This window comes from Equus przewalskii, chromosome 25 (genome assembly GCF_037783145.1).
Source record: "Equus przewalskii isolate Varuska chromosome 25, EquPr2, whole genome shotgun sequence".
Classification (NCBI taxonomy): Eukaryota; Metazoa; Chordata; class Mammalia; order Perissodactyla; family Equidae; genus Equus; species Equus przewalskii.
The window spans coordinates 16,404,743-16,423,062 of record NC_091855.1 but is presented as its reverse complement, the minus strand read 5'-3'; the positions used below and the strand labels follow the sequence as shown (position 1 = coordinate 16,423,062).

General features: G+C 46.4%; 1 long non-coding RNA gene across 1 annotated transcript; it reads left to right on the top strand.

Moving 5' to 3' along the window:
- Positions 1-425: 425 nt before the first annotated feature.
- Positions 426-12,546, top strand: LOC139079267 (uncharacterized). Its single transcript, XR_011532729.1, has 2 exons — positions 426-1,076; positions 12,243-12,546. It is a non-coding gene; the product is annotated as an uncharacterized lncRNA (long non-coding RNA).
- The last annotated feature ends 5,774 nt before the right edge of the window (positions 12,547-18,320 follow it).

Here is an 18,320-nt window from a genome sequence, read left to right as displayed (position 1 = left end):
GGCCACAATACTATGTAGCTTCTGCGATCAGGAAGCAGAATCTGTTTACCCATTCCTTGAATTTGGGCTGGGCTTTGACTTGCTTTGACCAACGGGATGTGGCAAAAGGGACATTGTGCAAGTTCCAGAACCTAGGCCTAAGAGATCTTGCAGCTCCACCATGGCCCTCTTGGCACACTCCCGCAGCCACGTGAGCCTGCATTAGCCTACTGAATGACGTCAGCTGGAGAGAAGCAGCCAACAGCTAGCATCACGGCCCTGGTCCTGTAAGTGAGGTCATCTTAGATCATCCTGCTCCAGTCAACCCACCAGAAGATTGCAAGCTTTTGAGTGACCCCAGGTGAGACCAGCAGAACTGCCCTGGTAAGTCCAGTCCAAGAGCAGAATCATGAGCTAATAGATGGTTGCTGTTGCAAGTGGCTAAGTGTTGGGGTGGCGTGTCATGCAGCAATAGATACTTGCGATGCTGACCTAAGAGCCAGCCATTTGTGAAACCTTCAGCAGTTCCTGGTAAGCTTCTAAGAACCAGTTTCTAGTGTTTTCACTGGCTTGCATCATAATAGTGGGCAAGTCACTTACCATCTGCACCTAAATTATTTTGCTCTTCAAACGAGAACATCATCACGTATTTCAGAGGGTGTGTTGAAAAAATTATTCTTGTAAGATAGATCTATATGTAGTTGTGGGGGAGTGAAAAGTTTAACTACATAGTTAGAAAGTGGGTCTATTTTGATAGCTTTGGCTAATAAGGTTTCACTGTTGAGGCTGTCCTTAAGTAGACTCAACGTCAGGCTGTTCTGGTTTCACTAGCAGACAGTCTTCAGATTGCCGATTATCGCTTCTTCCTTCTTGACTCACTCCCCTCCTTCTCCTCTCCCCATGTCCTTCCTGTCTTCTTTGGGGCAAGAGATCTGGGAGGGATGTTGCAGCCTTTTATCCTTTTTGTTCAAGAAAGCCTGCAGCTTATTTCTCTCTCTCACTCCTAGCACAGTGCCCTGTATGTATTAGGTGCTCAATATATTTTGAATGAAGACACGATTAGACTGCCAATGCTTGGGGAGAAAGGCCCAAGGAAGGTAAACATTTAATTATTTCATTGAGAGAGAAGCTGACTTTTAAAAGGGGCACCTGCTGAAGCCCCTGTCTAGGATGGGTACAACAAAGAACCTGGGGGCAGATCCTGTTTTGCAAGAATTGTCTGAATTGGCTCTTTGGTTGTAAAAGATAAAGCCAGTGGTGGCCCATTGTCCAGGAGGAAGGAAGCAAATGTGTGTAATCCCTGGCATGTGGTTGACTGTTGGGGAGAGACTGGAGAAATATGCATGGGGGGCCACTCGAATGAAAGGGATCTAAAGACTATATCTCTTCGGCGTTGAATATTATTACATACTTCTGATGCTTGAGATGATCCCAGCTAAGGTCAGCAGGCAGGAAGGGACACCAAGACTCTTCAGGGGGCAACTTATTCGATGGCAAGGGCAGCCTGGAATGGCAATTTGGGCTCAACACCAGCACTGAGACCATCATATTGGATAGGCTGGTGTGGGCACAATGTGGCTAAGGCTGGAAACGTTTCCTGACCAAGTCACCTGGCACTTTGAATGAGCTTTGGAAACAATAACTGTGTGTACGTAGGAAACAAACAGATGACACTTTAGGAGTCCAGGCCTCTAGAGCTGTGGCAAGACTGTGACAACACCCACGGGCTAAAATTCTGGCCTTGTGTGCCAGCGTGAGGACAGACAAGCTCTTTCCCTATCCTTTACACTCTGACACCTATTTTATCTCTGATTGAGAGTGTCGGGTGTAGAGCTGAAGTCTCTGGGTTCAAGCCCCATTTCTACCAATTACCATCTTATAGGGTTGTTATAAGGATTAAACGAGAGATACGTGTAACTTGCTTAGAACAATACTTCACACAGAGTGAAAGGTCAACAGATGTTGGCTGCGTGCTTTCACAGGTGTCGACACCTTTTCGCAGGTGTCACAAGGATGGCGTAGGGCCATGCAAAATGTTCTTTTTTTCAATTGTGGTTCCATGGGCAGCAATGACAGACCCTCTGGCTTTCCCTCCATGAGGCACTTGGAATGAGTGAGGTCTGGTGCTTTGTCATGACCACCATCCACAGTGCGTTCCGTTGCCCGTGGTGCTGTTTTCAGAGGAATGTTATGTTCCAGGTGTGGGCTTCAATGCCGTGTCCTAAAGAACCAGCAACTACGGGCACTTTAAGTGTCCTTCAGCATCAAGGTGGCTCTCTTTGTCCTTCAGCATCAAGGTGAGTATATAGAAGCATATGTGGGATTTAGGGCTATCACCAAAAGTAGCCTCAGGCAGAAAAGAAGCCCAGTCTCGCAGGGCAAAAGTGGACTCAATATTTCTGATAGGACTTTGAAGAAAAATGTGACCTTGCTTTGTATACCTTAACTGGAGTGAAGTGGCTCATCCCAGTTACTTTTGAATTCCTTCTCCCACCGTGGTTCTGAAAGTGTGGTCCTGGACTAGCAGCACTGGTGTTACCTGGGTAATAGTTAGAAATGCAAAACTTCAAGCCCCATGTCATACTTCCTGAATCAGAAACTCTAGGGTGGGGTCCAGCAATCTCCACAGCAAGATCTCGGGGTGAATCTGGTGCTTATGAAATAGTTGGAGGACCACTGTTTTACAGCATCCCTGACAAATGGTTGCTTGTCCAACTTCTGCTTGACCTCTTGTGATGGAGAACTCACTACCTCTGAGCAGTCCCCTTAAACATCTCTTCCCCAACCAAATTCCTTGTCGTTTTCTCTCATTCGTTCTAATTCTACCATATAACTGAATCACTTTGGGGAATTAGAGAAAACTGAGTACCAGGTAACTTACCTTGTTAACGTTATGTTTAGTCAAGAGTTGGATGTGCATTAACTTGTACTGTTTGGATTCTATTTCTTTGCTGACATAATTTGCACAATTTATAGATCTTGCATAGCCGTGGAAGCAGATACTTTAGGGTTTCTGTATCCAGATTCTTTGTCAAATATTTACTTCCCAATGAAACATCTATATATATAGATTAAGCAAATTCTTATACTTAAGGAAGTGAGTTGTAATGTGACAGAAGGCATGAGATAGTGGAAAAAACTCTCTCTGATCGAGTGGTAAGAAGACCTGAGTTCTGGTCCCAGGTCTGCCATTGGTTAGCTCAACATTATGGACTGCGCCGTTTACTCTCTCTGCACCTTAGTTTCCTCATTTGTACAACAAGGGGGTTGGAGTAATGGTCTATTATTTGAGATTCTGTGAGTCTTACTTTGGGAGGCAACCTTCATAAGATAAGGAATGCATTTTCATGAGGGATCTGTGTTGACTAGAAAGAATACATAATGTCCATCAAGAAAATTTATGACAAAAATCAAAGGCCTATTTCTTCAAGCACGACTTGCGTCCTGCGTTGGAATCTGGGTCCCGATTCTTTTTGCTTTGGAAATGAGCAATAGGTGGCTTGGCAGAAGACAGAACGGGTGTGTAAGGAGCGAACAGGGGCTTTGGAGAAACAACAGACTTGCTGTCCTGAAATACGCTTCAGCCTCCAGCTGAATGACTTGTGTAGATTTCCATGAATAAAAACCTCATGGTAAATATAGATACATTAAAGGGTCTTAAAAATGGGATCTAGACTTGGGCTGTAGGCTTGGGTTGTGGACATGAGGCAAATTTCCTCTTTCTCTTACCCTTTCCTTCTCCTATCCATGAACTCTTACCTTAAAAGGAGATGTCTCGGGACTCAGTTACAAATAACCGATTGGCTAATTTAGTTCAAAAGATTTTTATTTTTTGAGTGATGATATTGGCATAGCTATAGCTTTAAAGGAACAATTGAACAACTGAATCAAGGGAATGGGTGCCCTGATCTTAGCGGGGCATCTGGGGATCTTTTCTATGTGTGCTGCTGTGAGATGACCCTCTGTATTCATCTCAGCTCAAAATTCAGATTCCCCAGAAAGAGGTTCTGATTGCCCAGCTTAGGTCCTACGTCCACCCTGTGGTCAGGGGAAGGGTTCTGTGATTAACAACCTCACCAGAAGAGCATGGATGGGGTTGGGCAGGCCCCCAAAAGTCTGCGTGTGTGTGGTAGGAGTGGGGTCTAGTGGATGCTACCAGGGGGGAAGGGGTGACGGGCAGACAAATGTCTTAGTGTTCAAGCCTCCAGAACTTCTCGGAGACAACTGCAAGTGACAGCAACATCAGGCAGCACCAAAGTCTCCCAGGGCACAACTGGGTAATTTCAGGAACTTTCAGGGCCAGCTGACCAGAAGACTGACATCCAGTGACTGGTTTATATCATACAGGGTGCAGCCAACTGCTTTCTTTCCTCTTCTTATGAGCCTTATAATAGTGAGCATTTAATAATATTCAGTGACTGACTGACTGAATGAATGAATGACGTAAGTCTTACATGGGCTAATGCAGGACTTCTTTTCTACATTAGCCTGAGTTGAATTAATTTAGAAACTGCTTAATTATGAATCTTTTAGTTGCAAGTGATCAAAGTCCGTCAGAGCTCTCTTTAGCAAACGATGATCCTTGCTGGGATGTCATTTCTGGCAGGCGGGGATGGACTTGAACTGAGTCCTGAATGTCAGGGAGCCTCTGCCTCCTATCTTCTCTCCTCTTGAACCTCTGCTCCATTCTTCCTTTCAAATGAGGCAGTTTGGCATTCTTTAATTTCCAGTCCACCTTGTCAGAAAATAGCTGTCCATGTCTCCAGGATTTTTATCTCCTCTTCTCAAGAGCCCAGGGTGACTGAGACTGAATTTCCTTCCTTCCCATTCCAAATCCAGAGCAGGGACTCTCCATGGCTCAGCTTGGGCCAGGGGTCTGCCTCTGGCTCAATCAACCAAAATGATGAAAATGGCGCTTGGGGAGGGAGGCACCATTATGATGTGGATTTGGCTAGAGGAGCAGATCTTGGAAAACAAGGGAGATTTGAGCAGATGATCCAACTGGTGTCTCCTACAGAAGCCAAATAACATAATAGTTGCTTCCATTTATATAATACTTTAAGAATATTTGACCTCATTTGATTCTTGGCCCAACAGTATGAGGTGGGCAAATCAGGTATTAATAGTCTTTCTTCTATTATCTACTTTATTTCACTCTGCCGTGGGGTCTGTTTTTTAATTCCTGTCTCTCCCATCTGGCTTTACATTTATTGAGAGCACAGACCATATCCTATTTATCTTTGCATCTATATCGCCAGAACCTAGCTCTGGGCTCTGTACACACTGGCATCTGATTGATGTTTATTAAGTTCAGTTTCTATTTTTACAGTTGAGAAAATTGAGGTCCCGAGTATTGAATGGCTTACTACAGTACACATGGCTGGAGGGAAGAGAACCTGATGAATTGCAACCCAGTTCTTATTCCTCTATGTATCCAGAGGATGGTTCTTAACACTATGGTAGTCCCCCCTTAATCATGGGGAATACGTTCCAAGACATCCAGCGTATGCCCCAAACCGCGGATAGTACCAAACCTTAAATATGCTATGTTTTTTCCTATAAATACATACCTATGATAAAGTTTAATTTATAAATTAGGCACAGTAAGAGATTAAAAACAATAACTAATAATAAAATAGAACAATTATAACAATATACTGTAATAAAAGTTCCATAGATCTTAGCAACCTCAACAATGATTTTTTTCTTTCCTTATTAAGTTAAGAACTTTCACCTTTTCACTTAGAGGAAGCACTTTCTGGCTTCTCTTTGGCATATCTGAATTTCTAGCATCGCTACTTTTTCATTTTGGGGCCATTATAAAGTAAAATAGGGATTACCTGAACACAAGTCCTGTGATACTTCACCAGTGGATTTGATAACCCAGAGGGCTACTAAGTGACTAACATGTGGGTAGTGAATACAGCGTGGATATGCTGAGCAAAGGGATGATTCACGTTCTGGGTGGGATGGAGCCCGACAGGCAAGATTTCATCACGCTACCCAGAACAGTACGAAATTTCAGCCTTACGAATTATTTATTTCTGGAATTTTCCACTTAATATTTTTGGACTGCGGTTGACTTCGGGTAAGTGAAACTGTGGAAAGTGAAACCATGGATAATGAGAGACTACTGTATGGATAAGCCTCAGGATCCCCCAGTTGTAGCGTGGCTTATGCTAGATTGTCGACTGAGAGAGAGGTTCTGCAACAACTCAGAAAGGTCGTGCTTTAAGGCAGAGGGCCCAGGCTCTGACGTCAGAGGCCCAAAGCCTGGTGGTCTCCAGGAGAACGGTCTCAGCTCTCCAAGAAAGTCTTTGTCAGGAGGTAGATGAGCAAGTCAGGAAGACAGGTTATTAAAGCTTTCATTTCCTTGGGAGTTGACACAGGTATCCCAGCTGTCTGACATTTGAACTAGATGGGAGAGAAAGGAGAAAGCTGAGGGGGACACTGCATTTTGGGGAAGCTTTCCACTACATGGTGGGAGGCAGTCGGGGACAGCTACAAACTGGGGTCTATGGTCTCCGCTCCGAACTGGGTTAGATCTTCCAATTCTGACACTTACCAAATCACCTGGGCAAGCCCTTTAAGGTGGTGGATCGTTTTAGAAGCACTATTATCTCTATTCAAAGTAGGACAAACAGGAATGGTGCCAGGCAAAGATGAAGAAGACCAAGTCCTTTCCTCAAAGATCTCATGGTCAAGGGAGAGGAGCAGACGGAAGCGCAAAGTGGCGAGGGCTCTAAGTGTGGGTGGGTCCTGTGTGACCCAGAGAGGAAGGCTCCCGTGAGTCTGCAGAGAGTCAGGAAAGGGTTCCCGGGGTGCGGAGCTTCAGAACTGGGTCTTAAAGGATAGGCAGCAATTCACTAGGCGGGGGAAGTTACATTTTCAGGAAGTGGTGAAATTCTAACGGGGTGATTATGAAGAGCTAGAATTACAGAAGGACCTGAGGGTGACATCACGACTGTCAGATGTTGTCAGAGCCTTCACCTTTATGCTGTGTGGGCCACACGTGGCCGTCTGATTCCAGGGGTACCAACCAGGAAGGCTCTGAAGTCACAGGCTCTCAAGATTCCTTTTCCCCAGATTGCAGGCCGTGCCCATTCCTCTGTCTATCTCCACTTCTTCAGAGCTAGAAGAGATCTTGAGGCACGGTCTCGTGCCATCCTCTACACCAAGATAGGCATAGATTTGTTTCCCCATTTCATAGACCATGCAGCTGTGGCAGAGAGAAGCTCCAGTCGGTAAGTGGGGACATAGAACCCAGCACTGTTTCTCCTGGAGTTCTTGCTATCCTCTATCAATACACTTCTTTTCTTTGGTCCCTTTTAAGTTTTAAAACCCCATTTCAGGTAATTCTTGAGGTATTATTTATTTATACTTCAAGTTTCAAGTTGTTTCTTGGCAGCAGGTTACATACAGGAGAGAAGCTGAGACAGGGAGAAGGCAAACAGAATGGTGGGGGCTGAAAGCTTCACAAACGGAAGATGAACTTTCTTGTCTGTTAGTGGACTCGGCACCTGTAGCCATGCTGCCCAGCGCAAAGGCTCCTCACCCAAACAGACCTGGGGAGCCCTGAGAACCAGGACCACTATTTTCACAGCCAATGGCTGGAAGGAATCCAGCTGCGTAATTTTCACGGTTTGAGGGTCTATCAGAATAAACTGCCTTATGTATTTTCCTCTCTCTTTTCCTTCTCACCCACCCCTATTAGTGACCTAGTGTTACAGCCCCAGAAGAGAGTTACAGCTGAGACAGAGGAGTGGGCAAGTGAGGGAGAGGAAAGAGGTGGAGCAGGAGGAAGAGAACTGGCAGGCACACACAGACCCAGCTGTGGCTCTCACAAGGGGCACACATGGCTCAGCCTGTGTACGGAGAGCTGTGGGGAGTGGGGCATGGAAGGGGGTCACTGTTGGGGTAACCGAGTGACAGCAGACAAGTATGCTGACTGCGGGTTATTAATAGGCACTAGGACATATATTTGCAACCAGTGGCTTAAATTAGGAACAGAACAGTCACACCTAGCCAAATCCACGCCCCACACCAAAGACACCTGAAGTGTGCAAAGTGATCGTTCTGATCCTGGCTCACCCAGTTTAGTCAGGGGCTGCCCCAGCTAGGAGCAGAGGGAGCTTTGTTACAATTCTGCCCCGGGAGCATGCAGCCAGCACAGGGCACCATTCTCCTAAAAAGAAGGGAGGGAGGGAAAGAGGAAGGGACTGAGAGAGAGAAAAGAAAACAACACCTGGAGGTTGCTCAGGTCCATAACCTCAGCTCAGGCCAAGCCCCTAAGAAGTTTTCTCTTCCCCCACATCCAGCCTCTTGTCTGAAAGGGGAAATTGTTCTATTCAACCATGAGGTACTAATTCTACTTAGGACACTCTGAGCCCCAGAAGTGGCGCGTGGAATATGCATGTCAAGGGGCAAAGGATAACCATAGACTCCCAATCCTGATGCAGGAGTGGGTGCGGAGGGGTCCTGGTCAGGAATGGTGATGGGGGCGTGGGACTGAGTCCAGACCTCAGACTGCCTCTGCACCCTCCTCAGGCCCCTCAGACGTCCCCAGTCCATCCTCCCCACTGGGAGAGCACCTCGGGACTGGGGGTTCTCTGAGGTGGGGGCTACACTGCGTGTGACGCGGGCTGCAGGGGTTCGGCCTGGACCCTGGCTGGGAGGACAGCAGGCAAGGCCTCTCAGTTTAGGGGAGAGGCGGGGCGGGGGGATGAGGGGAGGGCGAGGCTGCCCCAGGGGTCACTGTGTGGCGCCTCATGGCTTGTCCTGGGGTCAGGTTATCCTAAAGGGGTGTGAGGCAATCCGCCTCCCCGAATCCGTACTGAGTCCTGACAGGGAGCGTCTACGGTGCAGCGGATTTTGCACAAAGACGAACTGCTTCCGGGTGAAAGCCCTCCTGTGCCGACCCTGGGGCCGACCCCAGATTCTGCTCGAGCGCGCAGCGCGCCTGTGGCTTACTGGCTCCGGGCCCCAGGTTTTACATAAAGGGATCATGAACAGCACCGAGCGCACAGGGTTTTGGTGAAGATGAAACGGGAAAGGCCTGAGGAATGCTTGGCACAGGCCCGACACACTGATGTGCCCAAGAACGCTTAGTTATTTTTGCTGTGATTGCCCTGTTGTTCCCAGTGTCCTTTCACAAAGACAAAGCCAGTGGACACCAGGAGACCTGGGGAGAAAGTTTGGTTTATTTGACATAAAACCAATACTCGTGGAGGAAATAGATTCCAAGTGGGAAAAGCTTGGGAATTGACGTTACTCATGACTGTGTGCTTCTGCCACTTGTTGCTGTGTTATCACACCGAACAGCCTCTCTGAGCCTCAGTGTCCTTATTAGTGAAGTTGGTTAGGATTTTTTGAGGGCCCAAAGAGGTAATACAGTCACGCATCGCTTAACGACAGGGATATGTACTGAGAAACGTGTCGTTAGGAGACTTCGTCGTTGTGCGAACATCATAGCGTGTACTTAACAAACCTGGATGGTACAGGCTACTTACCTGCCTAGGCTCTACGGCACTGATCTGACAAGACCACCGTCGGATGTGCGGTCGTTGTTAACCGACACATCATTCTGTGGCCAGTGACTGTATCATCGTTCCTGCCTTTATTGAGGGCTCACTGTGTTCCAAGCACTGTTCCTACTGCGGCCCATATATTATCTCACTTAATCCTTAAAACCACTTTAGAGCACGGGTGTTTGCGTGTGTCCAAACTCATCGAAGTGTGCACACTGTGTGCAGTTCTTTGCATATCAGTCATACCTCAATAAAGCTATAAAAAAACGCTTTAGGAGGTAGGTATGATTTTGTTAATCTCCATTTTGCAGTTGAAGAAACAGGCTTAACAGAGAGGTTAAGTAAATTGTCCTTTTGACTATATGTAAAAGTATTTTTGGAACCGTAAAACACTCTTTAAACGTTGGCTGTTATTACCATGTGTGGCGTAGTTGGTAGGTCAGTGGCATCGTCTTTGTACAATAAATGAGGGCATGTGGGTCAGTACCCAACCTACCGCCTGGTACTCAATAAGCTCTCAGTGACTCTGCCATCCTTTGCCCTTGTCCCCAAGAGAGGACATGATGCAAAAGAAAGAATGTCAATTCCATCATGCCCAGAGCTAGGGGGTGGGAACTGTTAAGGGCAGGTGACAAAACGATAGACAGACAGATCACGCGGCTGCAAGCAGTTCACTTGACCTGGGCGTCAGCAGAATCCAAGAAAGCAGAGAAAGGAAGTCCTCAGACTGGGATTCCTCCACCTGCAGTACCAAGGGAAGTGCAAGAGAGTTTCACTGATGCTCCGCTGGCCTGACAGCCGCCTGCTGGGGCTCTTACTGACCTCAGGTGGGCCTCCATCCGTAACCCGGAGAACCCGCAAACGGCATCCTAAAGAGCTAAACAGTGTCAGGAGACTCGTGTCGCCTGTCTGTGAGCAAAAGGTTAGCAGCCTTCAACTATGCAAAGCAGACCCTTTAACAAAAGTTCCTTGGGTCTAGCCCTGTAGCTTAGCGGTTGAAGTTCAGCCCCACTCTGCTTTGGTGGCCTGGGGATCCCGAGTTCCAATCCTGGGTGTGGACCTACACACTGCTTGTCAAGCGAAGCTGTGGTGGCATCCCACATACCAAATAGAGGAAGATTGGCACTAATCATTATGGTGCCCTTAGTCGCTTTATGGAGTTAACGTTTCTGCTAACTGGACTGTTACGACTTAACTGTTCTTGGCTGAACTCCAGACCTATGTCATCCACTGCCTCCCTGCCATCCCCACCTGGGTGTGGAGCTGTGATTGCAGACTTAGGCTGTCTAACGGTGAGCTGCCGAGAGGCGCCCCCTCCCCCCATTCTCCCTTACCCAATGGCAATGCTACGCTTCCAGTTGCTCAGGCCAAAAGCCTTGGTGTCGTCTTTGACTCTGCTCTTTCTTTCATACCCCGTCTGATCCATCAGCAAAGCTAGCTGCTCTCCCCTCAAAATATATTTTAAAATTCTGACCATCTTTCACCAAACCATTGTGGCGCACAGTGCCTAACCAGCTGCCAGGCTTATTGAAGGGCCTCCTCATCTCGCATCCCTTCCCTTGTTTTCTGCAGTCTACCGTGAACCTAGCAGCCTGGCTGTTCCTGTTATAAGGTCGGTTAGAGCACACCACTCCTCTGCTGAAAACTCCTAAATGGCGCCCATCTCACTCAAAGCAAAAGCCAAAGTCCTTTGACCCGAAAGTCCCACACGTTCTGGCCCCCCAGTTCCTCTCCTACCTCTTCCTACCCTGTAACTCTCATTCCTGCCAGGTCGGCCTCCTGGCTCTTTTCTTGAATACACAAGCATGATCCTGCCTCAGGGCCTTTGCACTGTCGTTTCCTCTGTCTCAGTGCTTTTCTCCTACATGTGTATGGCTGGTTTCCTCAGTTGCTTCAGATCTTCATTTCAAAAGTCGCCTTGTTAAGAAAGACTTCTCTGGCTGCTGAAATGTCACCCCTTCTCACATTTCATCTCCCCCTCTTTTTTTCTTCTCAGTATTTATCCCTTTCTAATATTATATTATGTATTTTACTTGCTTATCTTGTTTGTCCTCTCTATGAGAAGATGAGATTTATGGAGAGATTTTTGCATATTTTGACTATTGTGTCTCCAGTGCCCTGAACAGTGCCTGACAGACACATGCATAAATATTTGGTTAATAAACGGATGAATGGAATAAAGCGAGGGACTCCGAATTAGCTGTGGACCCTTTAGCAAGTCATCCATCCCCTCTGGGCTTCAGTCTCCTTGGATGTAAAATTGCCTTTTTGCACTAGGTAGATCTAAGGTTTCCCAGCAGCTGGCTGCAGACATCCTCGAGTTAACTTGAAGAATTGGAAGCAGTTGTGTGGCTAGACAGGGTCTGAACAGGATCGCTCTGAAGATTTGGGTTCGAGCTCTAGAGACAGCACTTGCCTGTCTTGGTCTCCACAACAACAAATTGAAAGAGCTCCACCTAGTGACCACAAAGGGTACTTTCAGCACTTAAAGCGTAAAACTAGAAAAAATGTCATTAAAAAAGAAAAAGCTGCCCTACCCCTCAGTACCACACGGTGGCGCAGTTGTCTACCATCGTGCCTAAGAGGGCCTTGCTGTGCAGAGCCCCTAACGCAACAGCTCCGCCTAACACAAGACACGTTTTTCACGGACAGCCGTGAGAGTTGTTCATTCATCAGATCTTACTGGTTTGTTTAAATAACAAATACAAAATCTTTAAATTGATTTTTTTTTTTCAGATGAGAAGGTATAAATCTCAAAAGCAAACTTTCAGCTACACCTTTTCCACTAATGATTTAAAGACCAAGCTTTGAAAAGCTGAAGAAGAAAACAAGTGGATGCCAGTGTTCGGTGAGGGAGGCCACAGCCGCGCGAAATTTGTTCTAAAAGTAGGTAGCCACAGATCCGTCTGCACATATCCAAGAGGGTTTCCCCCAGGAGGTGGGAAGGCTGGGGAAGGAATGGACTGTTTATATCCAAGGACCTTTTCGTTTGCTTGGAAGAGCTGTTAAAGACTCTGGTAAATAAAGGAGACTGAACATATGGTGAGCCCTCAATTCATAGCAGCCATTATCACTATTGTTATTAACATTATTTTATCCTCATCCTCGGGTTCTAGTTTTTCCCCCGTCTACCATCTCTCCAAGTAACAACGAGGCTTTCAGTGTGAAATTTATTTCATTATTACAAAAAATAAAGACGATTTTGTGGTTCTTTATTCGAATTACGAAACTATTATGTGATTATTTTAGCTGTATGGAAAATAAAGAAAAGGAAAATGAAGACAATGCAAATTACCCACACTCCACCACTCAGCTCAGAAATGACTAATAAGATTTTGATACGTACACAAACCCGCGGGCACACACACATTTGTGATCATATTGTATAAAGGGTTTCTTCACTACTTTTTCATTTATCATTATGTTGTGCACCTTTCCACATCATTAACATTTTCCATGATCATAACTAACAATAACATACTTTTCTGATTAGAGAATCAGAAGATTGTAATGGTAGGAAAGACTGAATAGCACAGGATAGAGAAAAAAATATCACTCCTAATCCCATTGTCTAGACTGGAGAGAGTTGTTCATATTTTGATACATTTCTTTCAATAATACTAATGGAAATATATTTTCCATAAAATTAGGAATATATTACACATACAGTTCTTTCTCTTGATTTACCAATTTTAGAATTATTTTAAGATTACAACGGAGAGTTTTATTTTTTTCTCACTGTATATGATCATCTTCCCAGTCACTACATGTTCTTCAAAAACTCCAGTTGTAAGGATAACTTTCTCTTTAGTGGAATCTCTCTTCTTTTGACTGGACCTGTTTGGCGTCCTTGACTATAACGCTTAATTGAAGTCCTTGCAGACCCAGCGCGGTCAGAGGAGTGATTTCCCGGAGAGCCGTCCCCACGGGCTGGCCCCACAACCAGGCTGCATGAAGCAGGGATTCTCTTTGACTTCATTCCTTGATTAAAGGCTCTGATCATTGTTAAAACGCAACTCGCTCTCCAGAGATGTGACATTCTAAACAGCTGCCATAGGACAGTGGTTTTCTGAACCGAGGTTTTCAGAGGAGACCGGAGGGAGAAGAAATGGGGGAGGATTTCCTACCATTTTCATGTTTCAAGCCCCATGAACCCTCAGACAACAGGAATTAAAAGACTCTCAAGGGGGCCGGCCCCAGGCCGAGTGGTTAAGTTTGCGCTCTCTGATTCGGTGGCCTAGGGTTTCGCCAGTTCCAATCCTGGGCACGGACATGGCGCCACTCATCTAAGCCATGCTGAGGCGGCATCCCACATGCCACAACTAAAAGGACCCACAACTAAAAATACACAACTATGTACCAGGGGGGCTTTGGGGAGTAAAAGGAAAAATAAAATCTTTAAAAAAACCTCTCTCAATTGCAGAAAGGACATTTACGATGTCTTGAGCACCTGTTACGTGTTGGGTACTGCTGGGGGTACTCCTTACTTCTAAATCCTCACAACCACCTCATTTTACAAATAACGAGGCGGAGGCTCAGAGGAATGAAGTGCCTCGTCCAAAGGGACTAGTTGATCAAGGATTTGAACCTGAGGGCTCGGCTCAAAGCTTCTGTTCTATCAGCCCCACTGCCCGCCCTCCCAAAATACTTACTGAAATCATATTTACCCAAGCGGAGTTCATGAGTGAGGACCCAGGGCTATTCTCCTGAAACGGTGGGACGTCAGAGGTCAGAGGGGTGAGCTGACTGTCTTAGGAAAGTTCAGCGTCTGCCTGAGGGATTCTAGCACCAAAGTACTGATTTCACACATTTCCTGGAAGAACTGAGGCGAGGGTGATATTCATTTACTAAATCATATTTTAGGCTCGAATAATAATAATAATTACTACTTGCTGAACTCTGTGCTAAGCACACAATATACCTCATGTCATTTAATCATTCCAGGAGCCCAGGGAGATAGGTTTCCTATCCCGTTTCCGCATGAGGGTTCTGGGGCTCAGGCGGTCAGCCTGCATTATGGCAAATAGTCCGTGTCGATTCAGAATCAGTCAGAACCCAAGGCCCCAGCCTTGAACCATCAGTCTATGGATGCTGCCTGGCTTTTTTCTCTTCTTCCTTCCCTTCCTTCCTTCTTCTTTCCGCCTTTTCTTTCATTTTCCCTCCACCTCCCCCCCTCCCTGCCTTTTTAAGGGAGAAACCTTAGTTCAACTCCCAGTCACGAAGCTTCTGCAGTTCCGTAGGGTACAATTAGTTAATTAATTTCCTAGAGTGTTTCTGGGGGTGATGGGCAGAGGAAAGAGGGAAGTAAATATGTTGAATATTTAGTGAGTGCTAAGCAGCATCCTGAGAGCTTTCTTATGGCTTGTCTCATTTAGTCCTATAAACCTCTATAAAAAGCAGGTTATATTATTACACCTATTTACAAATGAGGAAACTGAGGGTCAAACAGGTACATTGCCCAAAGGCACAGGGTTTTTAATGGACAGAGAGAGGAAAAATCAGGACCTTCTGACATAAGTCTAGCACCAAGCTGCACCATTGATTACTATTATTTTCTCCCTGCCTTGCGCTGTACTTTCCAGTGTGGCAGAGAAAATGGTCCTTTTTGGGGTAACATTTATCAACCCCTGCTTAAGAGTGGTGAAGTCTTGGTAGTTCCACCCGGCTTTCAAAGTCTTTTGCAATCTGACCTTCTTTTATTTAGTGAATTTTATTTCCCATCCCTCTCTCCTCTTCTCAGGCTGGTATTTCTGTTATTGCTATCCGTTATATTAATTCCCATCTCCACGCTTTTAATTCTCCACTTATCAATTGTATACATCCTTCAATGCCCAACTTAAGCACCACCTCATCCACTCCTTATCTATCCTTGTCCTCAGTGACCTGCTCAAAAGCTTTCAGTGATAACTTCTTATCTGCTGAACAAAACCTAGGCTTCTTGGCCTGGCGTTCAAGTTGGCCATTCAATCACAAACATGTACTGAGAGCCAGTTATGGACTAGGCGCTCTCTAGGCACTGGGAGTACTGTGGAGAACCAGACAAATGGGTCTCTGCCCTTATGGTGAACAGACTGGACATTAAATAATTACAAATAATCAATTCAATAATTATTAGTGTGAATCAAGTCATTAAAGGCCCTCTACCATCTGGTCTCAGCCCATCTTTTCAGAGTCATTTCTCTTCCTTTTATTCCCTCCAGATGGGCTTCTCCAGGCTTTCCCACCTCTGTGGCTGTGCCCTACCCCCCCTCCTTTCCTGAATGTGGGTTCTTCCCTGCCCCGCCCCAGACCCCTCCAGGACTGGGTTGGGTTCTGCCGTTTCCATAAAACCCTGCTCTTAGCCTGAAGGATCTTCCCTCATTTGAATTCCTAGCACTTATCCATTCAACAAATATTTACCGAATGACTTCTTGAAATGTTTGATGAATGACTCCTCACCAGGTCCTAAACACATGGTATGGTATTAAAGATTTAAATTACATGGGGAGTTTGACTTTCCCTCCTGAGAGGAAGCAAGGAGTTTTTCCTCTTCTCCTCTGGGTGGAGGAGTGGAGATGCACAAAACTGTATAGAAAAACAGGCAAAATTACCAATAAGCAAAATGACAATAAAAATTACCCAAGTACTCATAATTCTACTTGAAAGAGTTCCACTGCTGACAATTTTCTCTATATCTTTCTAGTGGGTGGTTTTTTCCCGTTTCTGTTTCTCTCTGTCTGTCTACTGTAAAATTCATTTTTCCTCCAAATTAAAATTTTATCACGAAAATCTTTTTTCTTATGGTCTTTGTTAAAATACAAGGGGCTGGTCCTATGGTGTAGTGGGTAAATTCACTGTGCTCTGCTTCAGCGGCCCAGGTTTGCAGGTTTGGATCCCAGGCATGGACCTACACCACTTCTCAGACACACTGTGGTGGCCACCCACATATAAAGTGGAGGAAGACTGGCACAGATGTTAGCTCAGGGCTAATCTTCCTCAGCAAAAACAAAGAAACAAACAAACAAACAAAATCCCAAAAACCCACCAACTCCACAAGTACCTCTACCCCTCACTGTCCTGTTCTATTCTGCTTAGGGATAGAATAGTTTTGTCTTGAACAAAACCTAGAGAATTTGCTTGAAGACTCATCCATATCTTTTCCAGTTCCCTGATTCTATGTACAATAAGAATCTGAACATTGTTTTAGGGCTTTTATTCAGAAATGCTCTCTCAAGACATACTCTGGACGCTCTGCAGAACAGCACTCTTCACCTCTCTTCTTCAAGACCTCAAATGTATATGGTGTAGCCACACTGGAGTGCAAACCACACAACGTGGGGCCTACAAGAAAACAGGAGATCTTCCAGTCCATGCTCCTCACTTTAAGGATGTGGACTGGACTACAGGGTTAAGCACTTGCCCAAGATATGCAGCTGGTGGGGGGGGGGGGGGGCAGAGCTGAAGATGCCAGCCCTGGTTCTCTTTCCAAATTGCCCCACTGTCTTCTGTTTGTCTAACAATGGACCTCAAACCAAAATTAAACAAAAAATACTCAGTGAAGCACTAACTCTTGCTAAATGGAATCATACCTGTTCCTACCACTGAAGGGGAAAGGTAACAGTTTGCTGGTGATCTGGCTAGAGCTTTCAGCACTGACTTGTTTTGAATGTCAGAGAATCTTCTCATTGCTATGATAGGTTTAAAGCAGAGAAGAAATATTAGGGACCACCTATCATTCTTTCTTAATGTTTGAGAAAAGGAGGATAACAAAAGGATGAAGGAAAAGGTCAGCGCTTGATCGTGAACCGCAGCATCGCTAGAATGTATATTCTACTTTGGTTCTTAATCTGATTTATAGAGGTTCCTATGACCCAAGGCGCAATTTACTCAAGCAAAAGGAACACACGATTGTAGAAAACATGAGTCTCTTCAGAGAGAACACTTTATCGATAGCCTTCCCAGCCTCAGTTTGAAGCCCCACTAAGGTGGTCGCTTGATTTTCTGAATTCTAAAAATTAGACACACTCTAATTTCTTCTTTATAGGAACCGGGAATGGGCGGGCTATGATCAGTCTTCATAAAGCGAGAACTGTAGTTTTAAAGAGTTCTTCCAAGATACATTCCAATGGGCCTAAAGGCCTGAAATAGAAGATAAAAGGTTACGGAGGTGGAAGAAGGGGGGTGCAGTTCCGTCGGGTGGGAGCGGAAGCTGATCCACCTGGTAGGACCGGGGCAGAGGAAGATTCATGAGAGGGGAGAATCCACCTGTAAGAGGGAGCTGGAGAAAAAAGAACCCTCCCGGGGGGTGCGACCCAGCTCGCTTCTCCTCTGCTCACTCTCAAAAGCTCACTTAAGGATCCAGAACACAGGTGCTGCCCAGCGGAGCCCCCCCACCCCATGCACAGCAAACAAAGGGAGCGGCCTCCTCCAGCCTTTTCGGTCCAAATGAGGGCTCGGCTTTACCTTTCAGGATCCACCCATCCCTCCTCGGACACCCAATGAGGCCGCCGCCTCCTCCTGCCGGGAGGTGTTGAACTCTCCCTGGAAATGGACAGGTACCTTGGGCCAATGAATGGAGCCGCGCGGGCCAATAAGAGAGAGAAATGGGTCGACCTGGGGCTTGAGGAGGGGAGCCCGTGAGAGGGGGCGGGGACGGGGGCGGGCGACGTCGGCGCAGGGGGCGGGGAGGGGCGGGCCGGCGGCCGGCTGGGCAACCTGCGGCCCGGGCGGCGGCGGCCAATGGGGAGGCGGTTGGCGCGGGGCGGGCCCGGCTGCGGGCGGTGCCGCCCCCGGGTCCGCAGGGCTGGGGCGGAGCCAGGCCCGCGTCAGGTGGTC